Below are 13,236 nucleotides of genomic sequence, written 5' to 3'. Positions count from 1 at the left end.
TATCAGCAGTTGTTTTCAGAGTGCTTCATGATGCAGTGTGTGTATGTGCCTTTAAGAATCCAACCACAGAGCAAAGAGTCACATGACCCAAGGAACCAATGGAGGAGCAGGGCAAGGGTTCCCCCTGCTGAGCTTGGTTTTCTGTTCCAGAACCTTCTCTGGAGCTGACTGGCAACCATGAGGCTGTAAGCTCTGCATTTTAGTTGTATGAAAATAAACGTTACAGTTGTTATTTACCTAGCTGGTGAACTGGGATTATTACACCATGGATGCTTAAAATTAGATATTTATCTGTTCCCCAGCACTGATATCTGTGTGGCATCAAAAAATCACCAAAATAAAACACGTATTTTTAAAAAAAGGCTGACATGGAGAAGTAAGTTTAAACTGCCCAATGAATCCTTAAATTCAATGGGTAAAATTAGCGTGGGTAAAATAAATGGAAAAGGCTGGCAAACTATTCAGAGTGCTGTTGAAGTCAGTCGCAGAAGATGGTTGCAATAAAAGTGGTACTGGAGCAGCTGTCACAATTAACGTGCAGAATGATTTTCCTAATTGAAAAAAATCATGACTAATTATAAGCCACTTATTGAGTGAGTTCAAATGTGCATTCTATGGTTGGAAGCCTGATGGTAATGTTCTGAGCTTTTAGTCCCATGTCAATAGGACACTCAACTGTCCTCCCACTGGTGAACATCAAGAATGTTCACCATTGTATGTAAATGATCATCAGCCTAGATTGAACACAAAAATCACTGTGCTGCTTATGGTAATAAAATGCAAGTTGCTGCAGGCTATTTTCATACTTACATCAGTGAATTATTTTATTTATTAAAGTGAGGAAGTGAATGGAACATTTTTAATTCTTGCATCCATTGTCAACAACATGCAGCCTTAAAAATTCTCAAGTCAGGCAGACCACATCTCAGTCATGTGCTGAAACAACTTCTTCTGCATTCCAAATTGAAGGGTTACTCCAAACTCAGACAAGCACTAGAATTATATTTCCATTTGTGGCTGCCAACGTAGAAACAATTAGTTTCAAAATAATGAGCAATTTTATGTTGTAGATTTGCATACATTGGGAATTGAGTTGGTACTTGCCAGAGTCATTTCTAATGATACTTCCATCTGTCAGCAAGGAGGTTTTCTCCTCATCATTCTGGTTATCTGAGGTAATTGAAAACCCCAAGTGTGAATAGAAGTGTTCTAACCAATGACGATGCGTCAGGCGAAAAGCTCAGTAACATGACACAGCTTTCAGCCACATTATTGTTACCAACCTCCATTTCCCAGAGGCAAGATTGGTTGCTTTCTACATCACTGGCATGGTATTGCTAGCAGATATGGGCACATGCAGGTATACTATCTCCATGTGTCAAAGGACATTAATTTGGCACAATCCTGAAGTCACACAGCCCAACCGACTGATGTGATGCCAAGATCTGATTTGGACAGCAGATAATGCTTACATTGCTCAGTAATGAGAAAAGGAATTGTACTATCTAATATCACAATCATTCAGATGAGGTGGCTAGTGGAAGAAAGAAAATTATATAAGAAAAGGATTGTACAGTGCATCTATTTAGATTACCCAGTGCCTTTGAACACTAAACCTGGTCATTTACTTGGGTCAGATTTATAGGTGGATAGAAAATGTTTTGGTTTGGAAAGCAGGGATTTGTGGATTGTCTTTTGTTTTCACTCCACAGTGTGTGTCCTTTTTTTTTAACAAGTTTCCTGTCCAAAAGCCAGGCTGAGTGTTGGATGTGAAATTCTCCAAGAGAGAATGGGGTCCCAGAAAGAAAAAAAATAGTAAAATGAAAAACACAAACTGTTTTTTCCTTCTTTTTAGAGTGTGGGATGATAATTGGTGATCTTTTGATAACTGGGCATGTTGGTTTTCATGGGTGATGGGGTTTGCTAATTGTGGGAAGATTAACGGTCAATGTGGGAGTTGGTATTTGAGGGGGATTTAAACTTGTGAGGTGTTTGGGTCCAATTATTTTCATAGGCGAATTTCAGGTAGGCTGCATTCAGGATTCAGATTTTTTACATTCTAACTCCCCATCTAATCCAAGCCCACTCACTTCTGAGGGTTAAAATTGGTTCCATTGTGTTCTTCAGCACAAAGACTAGTAACTTTAACTGTGTAGAGTGAAATTGTTTGTGAGGTTTCACATGAGAAACCAATACAAACATCCGCAATCATGGATTCAATTCAGCTGAAAAATAACTCAAGTTGATCAAAACCAGAAATATCTTCAGCTTTTAACAAATTTTAAAGTTTAAACTTTATTTATTAGTGTAACAAGTAGGCTTTCATGAAGTTACTGTGAAAATCTCTGAGTCACCACACTCTGGCAACTGTATGGGTATACTGAGGGAGAATTTAGCATAGCCAATGCACCTAACCTGCACATTTTTTGGACTGTGGGAGGAAACAGGAGCACCCAAAGGAAACCCACGCAGACACAGGAAGAACATGTAGACTCTGCACAGACAGTGACCCAAGTCAGGAATTGAATGCGAATACTAACCACTGCAGCCTCACAGCAGCAGGGACTCACATTTAATTTACTGGGCCACCAAGCTGTGATAAATCCAATTTAGATGTCAGTTTTAAAAACGCAGTTGCCTCTGAGTCAGAAAGTTATGCTCTACTATTGCGTTAATCAGAATTATTTTGACTGATATTTGTGCATGGTACTGGGAAAGTGTTGTGCTTTCAGATTGCTATTTTCAGATGGAATGTTAGATTGAGGTCTTGTTTGCCTGCACAAGTGAACCTAAAAGATCCTGGATGTTGCCAAACATTCCCTTCCCAACCACCGCTGTCAAAAACAGATTGAGATTGTCTGGTCATTAATTCATTTCACTCGTTTGCAGCACTTTGCCATGTTCAAATGGGCCTTTGGCTTTGCTATGCAACGACAACGATTGCACTTCAGGAAATGTATTAAGCACTTTTGGATGTCCTGAGGACGTGAGGCAATGGTTTTCCCTTAGGGAGTGTGTAGAGACAGCAGGTGGACAATGCACTCATTTTGGCAGCCTAATCACAAGGCCGGAATGTTGTCCAGTTTTGATGGCCAAGACATTTCTGCATCTCATTGGCAGGCTGCCCAGATGCTGGGACTAATGATGGGCATTCTTTACAATTGGCAGCTTGTTTTACACTGGCCTTGAAGAACAATTAGTGAATCGAGCCCTTATCGAGAGATCTATCTATCCCAAAATTGATGCTGAACTTTTCTCAGATTCTAGCTGCTATTTTATTGTGTGCACTGATGAATAGTTGCAATCACACTATGAACAAACTGGCCTTTTGCTTCCCACTTGTTTTAGCTTTTGCAGAGCATCCAAAAAATAAGCTCCAAAATTCAGTGACCAGGCTGTGGAAGTATTACTGTGACAAGCTCAGGAAAAAAACAAGTCCACTAATTGAAGAATGGTACTGAGATGCCTAAACAGATCTAATTCCTCTGGTCACCTGTTTTGCTTTGTCTCCATGCAGGCCAAATTTGTGCACAATAAGCATGAGCAAGCCCAGAGAGAGGGACAGCCTTGATAATTGCCCTCAGCAAGTTCGATGAGGCTGCTGAAGAGCTTGCTAACGATTTCAGGCATCGCATTCAGTACTAAGATTTTTTACATTCTAACTCCCCGTCTGATCCAAGTCCAGTCACTTTTGGGGGTAAAAATTGGTCCATTTTGTTCTTCAGCACAAAGACCAGCAACTTTGACTGTGTAGAGAGAAATTGTTCATTAAGGTTCACATGAAAAACCAGTCACATGAAAAATTACGGATTCAATTCAGATGAAAAAAACTGGAGCCAACTAAGAGCTTGGCCTCTCACAACAACCTAGTACAGATTTCAGTTTTATCACTGCAACCAATTCTGCAATTCACACTGAGTACTGTAAACTCTGAATTAGCTTCAGTTCATCTGTTAAAACTGTCCTTTTGTATTTTTCAGATACCAACAGACTACCACCATCCAGCTAGTTCTCTGAGCTCTAAATGCAGGTCTGGGGATGAGGCAACTCAATAAGAACAATCACGCAACTCACCTGCACCCTCCACCAGCACAAAAACACACACTGAGGGAGGGGGAATGGCTCAGGGTTAGACTCAGGGTCACTTTCTGGAGAACGCATATCCCCCCCTTTTGGCTCTTGGCTAGCCAAAGATTAGGTCACTAATTGGATGTTTTCAATGATGTATTCTCAGATCCTGGTGGGTTATTTGGCATCAGGAGTACTCCTTTTACTACATGGACTGCCATTATCATTGCTGTGGCCTGTGTGGACTTGATTGCTTGTGCACAGCAGCATTCAAGCATTTGCAGAATTACAAGGAATGCTAAGATAACAATGAAAAAGAACACAATCCCTTGTACAATTGATATTCCCAGGGAACCCAGCCAACCCGAAGCCCAACCCCAGAGTGAAGGATGGAGGCTGTATGCGTTTTTCAATTTTTTTTTAATATGGTCGGCTAGATTGTAGACTCTGAATTATTGGGTATATGTGTACAACACTCTGGTCCAATGTGGCACATGTTCCACCTCTGATTACCAAAACAAAATCTAGTGCTATACGATGCTGACGTATCATGGTGCATATAGCAATCATTTCATCATTGATTTTAGCAAGGGAAGAGGATGCATCATTGGCAACTTTTTCCAATACTGAGATTATGTTATGCTTTCTTGTGCCAACCTCTTGATCCCAGACCAGGGGTACATGATAGCAAAGAAGCATTCTGCTCCCATGATGGCACATCGGCATCTCACAAAAGAGGGAAGACAGGGAAAATGATAAATGTATGGTATTACATATCCAAGGTAACATGATCCCTTTCACATGGCAGGGAGCTAAGGGTATGCCTTTCTGCCGCAAATCCAATACCTGTCATTGAAAGTCAGATAAATGTTATTCCCATTGAAGCAATAAGACATAACAAGACCAATTGTCATTGGGAAGACCCATACATTGTCAGATTCACAAAGTTGTGGCATTCACTTATGCCTAAGTCACTCCCAGGGCCTTCCTCACTCTTAGCACATGATATCCCCTCTGGTTTTGGTAACGTTTGCTCCAGGGTGAAGCTGGGAGCTAAGCTTGATGTGTTAAAAATGGGCGTATACCTCTGCTTGTTAACTGGTTTGCCAGTACAGGATGTATTGTGGTAAAATTCAATCCTGTTATAAGCACTGGGATAACCTGATGCTGCTTGACCAGGGCGTCTAGAGGACTGGGCAAGTTTGTCCCTCAAGATCAATTCAGACCATGATAGGGATACTGGTCACAAGGGTACCCCCACTCAGCACGTGTGGGGACGTGCAACAATAAGAACATAAGAAATAGGAGCAGGAGTAGGCCATCTAGCCCTTCGAGCCTGCCCCGCCATTCAATAAGATCATGGCTGATCTGTTGTGGCTCAGTTCCACATTCCCACCCTCTCCCCATAACCCTTAATCCCCTGTCTTATCAAGAACCCATCAACCCGCTTCTTAAAAATATTTAGCGAGGCAGCCTCCACCACTTCAACGGGCAGAGAATTCCAGAGATTCACCACCCTTTGAGTGAAGAAGTTCCTCCTCAACTCCGTTCTAAACCGCCTCCCCTTTATCTTGAGGCTGTGCCCCCTAGTCCTACTGTCTTTTTTGAGCGGGAAGAGTCTCTCCACCTCTATCCTATCCATCCCATTCATCATCTTATACGTCTCAATGAGATCTCCCCTCATTCTTCTAAACTCTAACGAGTACAAGCCTAGTTTATTCAGCCTCTCCTCATAGCTCAATCCCCTCAACTCCGGTATCAGCCTAGTAAACCTCCTCTGCACTCCCTCCAGGGCCAAAATATCCTTGCGCAGGTGCGGCGCCCAAAACTGCACACAGTACTCCAGCTGCGGCCTCACCAATGCCCTATACAGCTGCAGCAAGACCTCCCTACTTTTATATTCAATCCCCCTCGCTATGAAGGCCAGCATCCCATTCGCCTTCCTGACCACCTGCTGCACCTGCAAGCCAAATCCAACAAATCCAACACCTGCATAGATTGGAGTTCTAGCATATACATATGATATGTACAGGTAAGCGTTGACATATAGTTCCCGGGGGGAACAACATAGGACTTTAGGTGATGGCCTTACCAAGTCAAAAATAGCAAACTTAACAACATTAGAAAAACATGCAATCATTTTGGCAACCAACTATTGATAGTCTCTACAGCTCTTTTCTATATCCCTCAATTGTTGGCCAACATCTGGTAAGTAAAATTATTAATTACAATTCCACGTAGCAATCACGTTATATTCAGTTATATGCCAGTTATTCAATGTTGTCCAGATGATCCGTCTGCCAGGGTCTTATTCGGCAAAGCAGCAGATGTGGGGTCCCCCTGGTGGTTGCAATATGCTGTAGGTATAACCAAAACATCTTCCAGCTCTCAATTAGTATTACCTTAATCGTACCATTTCTATCTCATCCCTCCCTCCTTCCGTCCTCTTGGTTCCAGTGCCCCATGACCTGGGCTACGCTAATGGCCCATTTACACTTTCATTAGAATATCTTCTCAATTACTTAATTCTATTCAGTTTGCTTTATAACATTTTTAGAACAGAAATCAAACCTTTCTATTTGATTCCAGGTCGTAACCTATTTTGATCGCTCGTTCTTTGCCTTAAATTGGATCATTTTTAAGGTAGCTTGCTTACAGCACTTTTTCCTACGTCAGAATAATCCAAATTAAAAAAAAAATGTTGTAGGTTTTCAAATGTCCATTAATGCCTATTTTATTTCTTCTTTTAAAACAAGGTTGTTCCTACATCCATAGCTATCACCAAGCTGTGCTTTTATAATTTTTTCCCTCTCTTAAAATCCCTTTAAATGTCTCTTTTTCTTTTGCACCATTGTCATTCTCATTATCCATCAAATGAATCCCACCTTTGATTCTGTCCTACTCTGCTCAACTATCAGCTCTCCTATAACGTCTCTTCTATTACCCTGTTCACTTCCTCACAGCTCATCTGCACATAAACCTGTTGCAGTCAAACGAGGAGAGGGCATAAATGGAGATCATTCACCTCCTCACCTGGTCATAATGCTCATCAGGGGTTTAACAGAATGATACCAGAGATATCGTTGGCTAGTTTTTTAAGCTACGCAAGACCTGTTTTCATTGCCCATCCCTAATTGCCCTGGACAAGGTGGTGGTGAACTTTCTTCTTGAACCATTGTAGTCCAGGCAATCCAGGGACACTCAAGTATTGCCAGGAAGGAAGTTCCAGTGACTGTGAAGGAATGACAATATAATTTCTTCAACTCAAGATGGTGGGAAACTTGCAGGTGGCGGCATTTCCATGTGCCTGCTGCCCTTGGTCTTCTAAGTGGTGGAAGTTGCAGCTTTAAAGTTGCTGTCGAAGGAGACTTTGTCCCATCTGTGCTTCAGGATTCTACAATTCTATGATAAGGATTCCTAACTGTGACAAAAAACTAATAGCTACTTTGAATTAAAAGGCAATTCTTCCTTCAGACTTTGTTCCCAAAACAATCAGAATTGAGACTCTTTATCAAACTACACATCCTAGTCACAGAATAAATGTTGCTAATATTAAATTCATTCAAAGTTAATGGTGCAGCTATCGTCCTGATAAAGTGTTTGGCAAACCTTTATCATTTTCTAACAAACACACAGTGCAATGGTGTAAATCCCATTAAATTGCATTATTACATCACATTGTTCTTGTTTCAAAAATACTGCCTGTCTCTTTTGGCTTTTCTCTCCTCCCACAGGATCATTTTGGTCCACGGAAACACATTTACTTCTTTGAATGCAAATGTGTCATGCAGGATATTTGCTAAATTGTAAATGTGTTTATAACGGAGGGGCTTGGATTTTTCCTTCATTTTACACATGGAAGAAATTGTCAACTTGGGTATAAATATCATTTTAACTGATCAGAACATGTAACAATATTTTACAGTTAAAGCAAATAGGTTTGAAAGAAGGGCTCCCAACATGAAGGGAGCAAATTTTAACTAACTGCTCCGTGCAGGAATTTGAGAGGGGTGGTTTGCAATGCTATTTTATCCCTACCTGTCAATGTAGAGTAATATCAATGGGACTGTCAATCCAGCATTGCATCCGATCCTATTGCTTTCTTGCTAGGTTAGTTGGGTTAAAATTGCCTCCAAAATATTGGTGAAAGATATGGTTATTTAAGAATCTATCTATCCCACCATTATCATCTTTCATTCCCATATTTATTATCCCTGTTTCCAAATCACTAGGTGCTCCAGTTTCCTCCCACAGTCTGAAAGACATACTGGTTAAGTGCATTGGCTATGCTAAATTCTCCCTCAGTGTACCCGAACAGGTGCTGGATGTGGTGACTAGGGGATTTTCACAGTAATTTCATTTCAGTGTTAATGTAAGCCTACTGATGACACTAATAAATAAAGTTTAAACTTTATTGCTTGGCACAAATGTAGTGCCATTGCATCAGCTCTTTATTAGGCAGACCTGGAGAGATGCCTGGCCTGTTTGTGACTCCTGTCAATGAATCAATGTACTTGACTCTCACTGCCTTCTGAAGTAGGCTGGAAAGCCATTCATGTGTACCAACCCAGGGCTGGGTTTTACTCCAATTGTACAAAGAAACAGACTCAGAAAATGTTGATGTAAAAACCTCTTCAGGCCGTCAGTGGTAATAATTTATTTTTCACTGATGTACAAGTGATGCAAGACATCGCATGAAACATTTAGACAAATATTTGCAGGAATGTTTTGTGGTGACCAAACCTGCTGCCTTACTTGATGCCTTTTTGAATGGCAATGTCTAATTGTGAGAAGTCTATTGCCTTTGCATTACACCTTCACCACCTGCAGCCAAAAAATAACTGCAATTTTTATCAAAGTCTCGCTTTCAAGATTAATTGTAATGATGGCATCAGAAGAAAGCTACAGAACAATTTACTGGTGAAAAGATGTTTATTGTAATGTTCATTTTGTTTCTGATGAGACTCAGATTGCTGTATATCTGATCGAGCTCATTAACACTGTCATCTTGTAGTATCACATTTCACTGACTTGCCTGAAAATTAATTTCACTAATCATGCTGCTGTATAATTTAAATTCTACAGAAGTGTTCTGTAATGGTACATGGTTAATTTGTTGTGCATAGTTTACACTTGTGATTAATGCTGAGATTGCTATCAGTATTTACAGAGATAAATATCAAATATCAAATTTCCCTGTTCTCTCTTTGATTTTAATATGTTTCAGATGTCAATTAGTTGGAAGTGTAAGTTATTCCCTTTCCAATTTGTATTTGCCATGATAATCAAATAGTCACAAAGACAAACATTAAACCGGACTCCATTTTACATCTGCTAATATCCTAACAATCTGAATGTTGCTCCGTTTCTTTCCAACAATCCATATCCATCATGCAATTCTATGGTCATAAGCTAAGGAAGGTGGACATTACAGCAAAATGCATGAACAATTTAATGGGTCTATTTGACCCACAACTGTTTGATTTTCATGCTGGTAGAAAACACATTCTGATTCGGATTTCTACAAGCGACACACAGTACCTTATGTGGTTCAGTTGGTAGCAAGCTTACTCCTGAATCAGAAAGCTTGTACATTCAAATCCACCCCAGAGCTTGAGTATGAAAAATCAAGGCTAATTCTCCAGTGTATTACTTAGGAAATATTTGGATGTACTGTCTTTTGGATCAGATAGTAAGCAAGAGGCCCCCAACTACCCTCTCAGCTGGATGTGAAAGAGCCCATGGTACTGTTGTGAAGAACAGTAAAGGGGGTATCTCTGGTATTTTGGCCAATGTTTATCCCTCAATCAACATCACAAAGAGCTGATTGTCTAGTCGTTATCACATTGCTTTTTGTGGGAGCTTGTGGTAAACAAACGATCTGTTGTGTTTCTTACATTACAACTCACCAAGGTTCCTCAGACAGTGCCTTACAAACCCACGACAAGTAGGGCAAGGGCAGCAGATACCTGGGAACACACCAGTTGGAAGTTCCCCTCCAAATCACTCAGTATCCTGATTTGGAAATATATTGCTGTTCTTTCACTGTTGCTGGGTCAAAATCCTAGAATTCCCTCCCTAACAGCATTATGGGTGTACCTACACCAGAGGGACTGCAATGGTTCAAGAAGGCAGCTCATTACCACCTTCTGAAGGGCAACTAGGGAAGGGCAGTCAACGCTGATCTGGGTAGCAATACCTACATCCCATGAAATAAAAAATAAAAAAGTATCTTCATTTGTTCTAATGCACTTTCAGACATCTGTTGGCCACATAAAGCATAAATAAATGAAAGCCTTTTTTCTCATATTCTTTTGTGCAAATGAGAACCATAGAATCTTTACTATGCATTCAACCCATTGTGTCTGCATCAACTCTCTGAAAGAGTACCTTGCCTATGTTCTGTTATCTGATGAAATACACTGTTCTTTCTCTTTAAACATTTCTTAATGTCTGTGAACCTGACATGTATCATTAGCCCATTCTGATAAAGCAGCTGCGGTGCAGCAGGCTTCCAATTAACTCTGACAAAGGGTCATCCAGATATTGGCTCGATCTTCTCTCTCCACAGATGCTGTCGGACCTGCTGAGATTTTCCAGCGCTTTCTGTTTTTGCTTCAGATTTCAGCATCCGCAGTAATTTGTTTTTACCATTAGTATCATTTGTGTCCCTGAGGAGGACCGTGTGTGGATGTCACTGAAAGTGCGCGCAGTGATCTCACTGTTGCATGTGCAGAATGACATCACTGCAGACAGGTATCGGCAGCCATCTTGAGCTGGCAGGAGACACAGTGAATTATTTTTGAATTCAGCCCTGCATTCTGGCATTAATAGGCAACAGCCAACATACAACAACCAGTAGCTGAACTCTTGGCAACTTTCCACGGTTACATCTGCAGCCTCCTAGAGTAAACCTTTTTCACAGTGGACCAGGTGGGTGCACATTGCCAGTAAAGGTGACAAGCTGGGAAGCCTTCAAACACTGGCACAAGAGAGGTTGGTGGTTGTGGAACTTCTCCTAAGAGTCTGTTTTTAGACTGCTTGATGGCTGATTGCTGACATCTTAGGACACACTCTCTCGTTTCCTTCTTTATATACAGTATGTTTTGCCTGTATAGCGCTAGAAACAATACTTTTCACTGTATTTTAATATGTGACAATAATAAATCAAATCATTTCATATACCTTGCACTTCACTCACCTTGAACTCGATTTCTGTATAGTCAGTCTTCACCAACAGCATGGGAGCAGCTTGTGCAACTCCATCTTGCAGCTCTGATAACAAACAAGAGGAACAACACCACCAACAGGAGAGGGAGCAACAAGAGCAGTACCAGCAGCAGCATTCACTCTCCTCAGCCATATGTGGAACCACTCTTCAGAGGGCATGAACACAGAGGTCCAAGATGGTGAGACCTGCAACATAGGGTCTACAGGCAGAAGATCATATCTCTTCACATATGAGAGTTCAGGAGGCTGAGGCTTTCACAGCAGACCATTGCTGATTTATGCAGCCTCCTGGAACTAGATCTCATTTACAAGTGGACAAGGTGATGTTCACTGAAGGGACACCTCACCCTTGTTTTCTGTTTCTCCCTCAGGTTCTGTGCTCTCTTCGCCATCAAGGGGTGAAATTTGAGAGACTTATGAATGTAGGAAATTGATTTTGTGGAGAGAAGGGAAGGGCAAATAGGAGGTGGGTGAATGAGCTTGTTATCTGATTGTATGGGGATGCGAGAATCTGCTTAGGGAGGAATAGACCATTCAGATGTTCAAGACTATTCTATTATTAAATTAGATCATGGATGATTTCCATCTACCCACCTTGGTTCCGTAACCAAAAATGTAACAAAAGGCTGAGCAAAAGGCTATCCACCTCAGTTTGACATTTTCTGTGTGTGTGTTGGGGGGGGCATTGATTTGATTTGATTTCTTGTTGTCAAATGTTTTAACACACTATGAAAAGTATTATTTCTTGTGCTATACAAAGCATACCATTCATAGAGAAGGAAACAAGAAGTCCAGAATGTAGTATTACAGTTATACCTGGGGTGTAGCGAAAGATCAGGTTAATACAAAGTAAGTCCGTTCAAAAGTCTGACAATAGCAGGGAAGAAGCTGTTTTTAAGTCGGTTTGTATGTGACTTGAGACTTTTGTATCTTTTTATGTTCTTTAGATGGGGGTAGTTCCAGATTTCCACTAGCTGTTGAGTCAAGAAATGCTTTATGAAATTACACCTGAATTGCCTGACCCTGATTTTAGGGTTACATCTCCTTGTTCTGAACTCACCAGCAGAAATCATTTTTCTCCATCTATCCTATTTAATCCTCTACTCATTTTAAACACAGAGGAGTTGAGTGATATACATGTGAGTAATAATGCAGAATCAGCAAAATAGAGAAAAATAATTTTTTAAAAAGACACAATGGGTCACTGTAGAATCCATGCTGATTATTAATTCCAAAGCTTTCCCTTCCAAAATAGAGTACTGAAAAGGGAAATGAAAGCAATTTGAGACATGTTTCCACAAAGTTTGCTATAAGGAAGCAAGAAACTAAAGCTGAGCTTGAAGGTGTGCCAGGTATGCTGTTCTTCCACTGGGAGGAAAATATTGATCAAAGCCAATGGTTACCTCCAGAAAAATATATCTACTGAATCATACACAACATTTGTTTTGCCAGTACATGGAATGAAATTACAGGTCATTACAGTGGTTGTGTGCCACCCATGTCTCATCTTTAAATGGTGATAACATAAATAGATCATATCAATAAAGATGCCTGTGACCTGAATATTCCAGTCAGCAGCAATGCAGTGCACACTGCTGCTGCCCATGATGATTTTCCTGACCTAATGCTGCTGCCCATTTCTTTCGGAATCTTCTAATCCTGGCTGAAGAAGAAATGGGTAGTGCAACATCTCCAGTGGATATTAGTAGAGTCCAAGACATGTCCTTTTTTTTTTACAACTTTAGCTGCTATTTTCAGTTAAGTATTTAAAGGCACAGTTTTTAATGAATGAAAGCAGATTAGTGAATGGATGAGCGAATGAATGGGTAGGTGGGTGAGATGAGTGGATGGGCAAGCGGGTAGTGTCAGCATGATAGTTGGGTGGTTGGGGAAGTAGTCGGGTTGATCACCGAGGTAGTTTGCTCGTTAGGGAGTTGA

Source organism: Carcharhinus amblyrhynchos, chromosome 2 (genome assembly GCF_965287045.1).
Source record: "Carcharhinus amblyrhynchos chromosome 2, sCarAmb.v2.hapA, whole genome shotgun sequence".
Lineage (NCBI taxonomy): Eukaryota > Metazoa > Chordata > Chondrichthyes > Carcharhiniformes > Carcharhinidae > Carcharhinus > Carcharhinus amblyrhynchos.
This window is presented reverse-complemented; position numbering follows the sequence as displayed.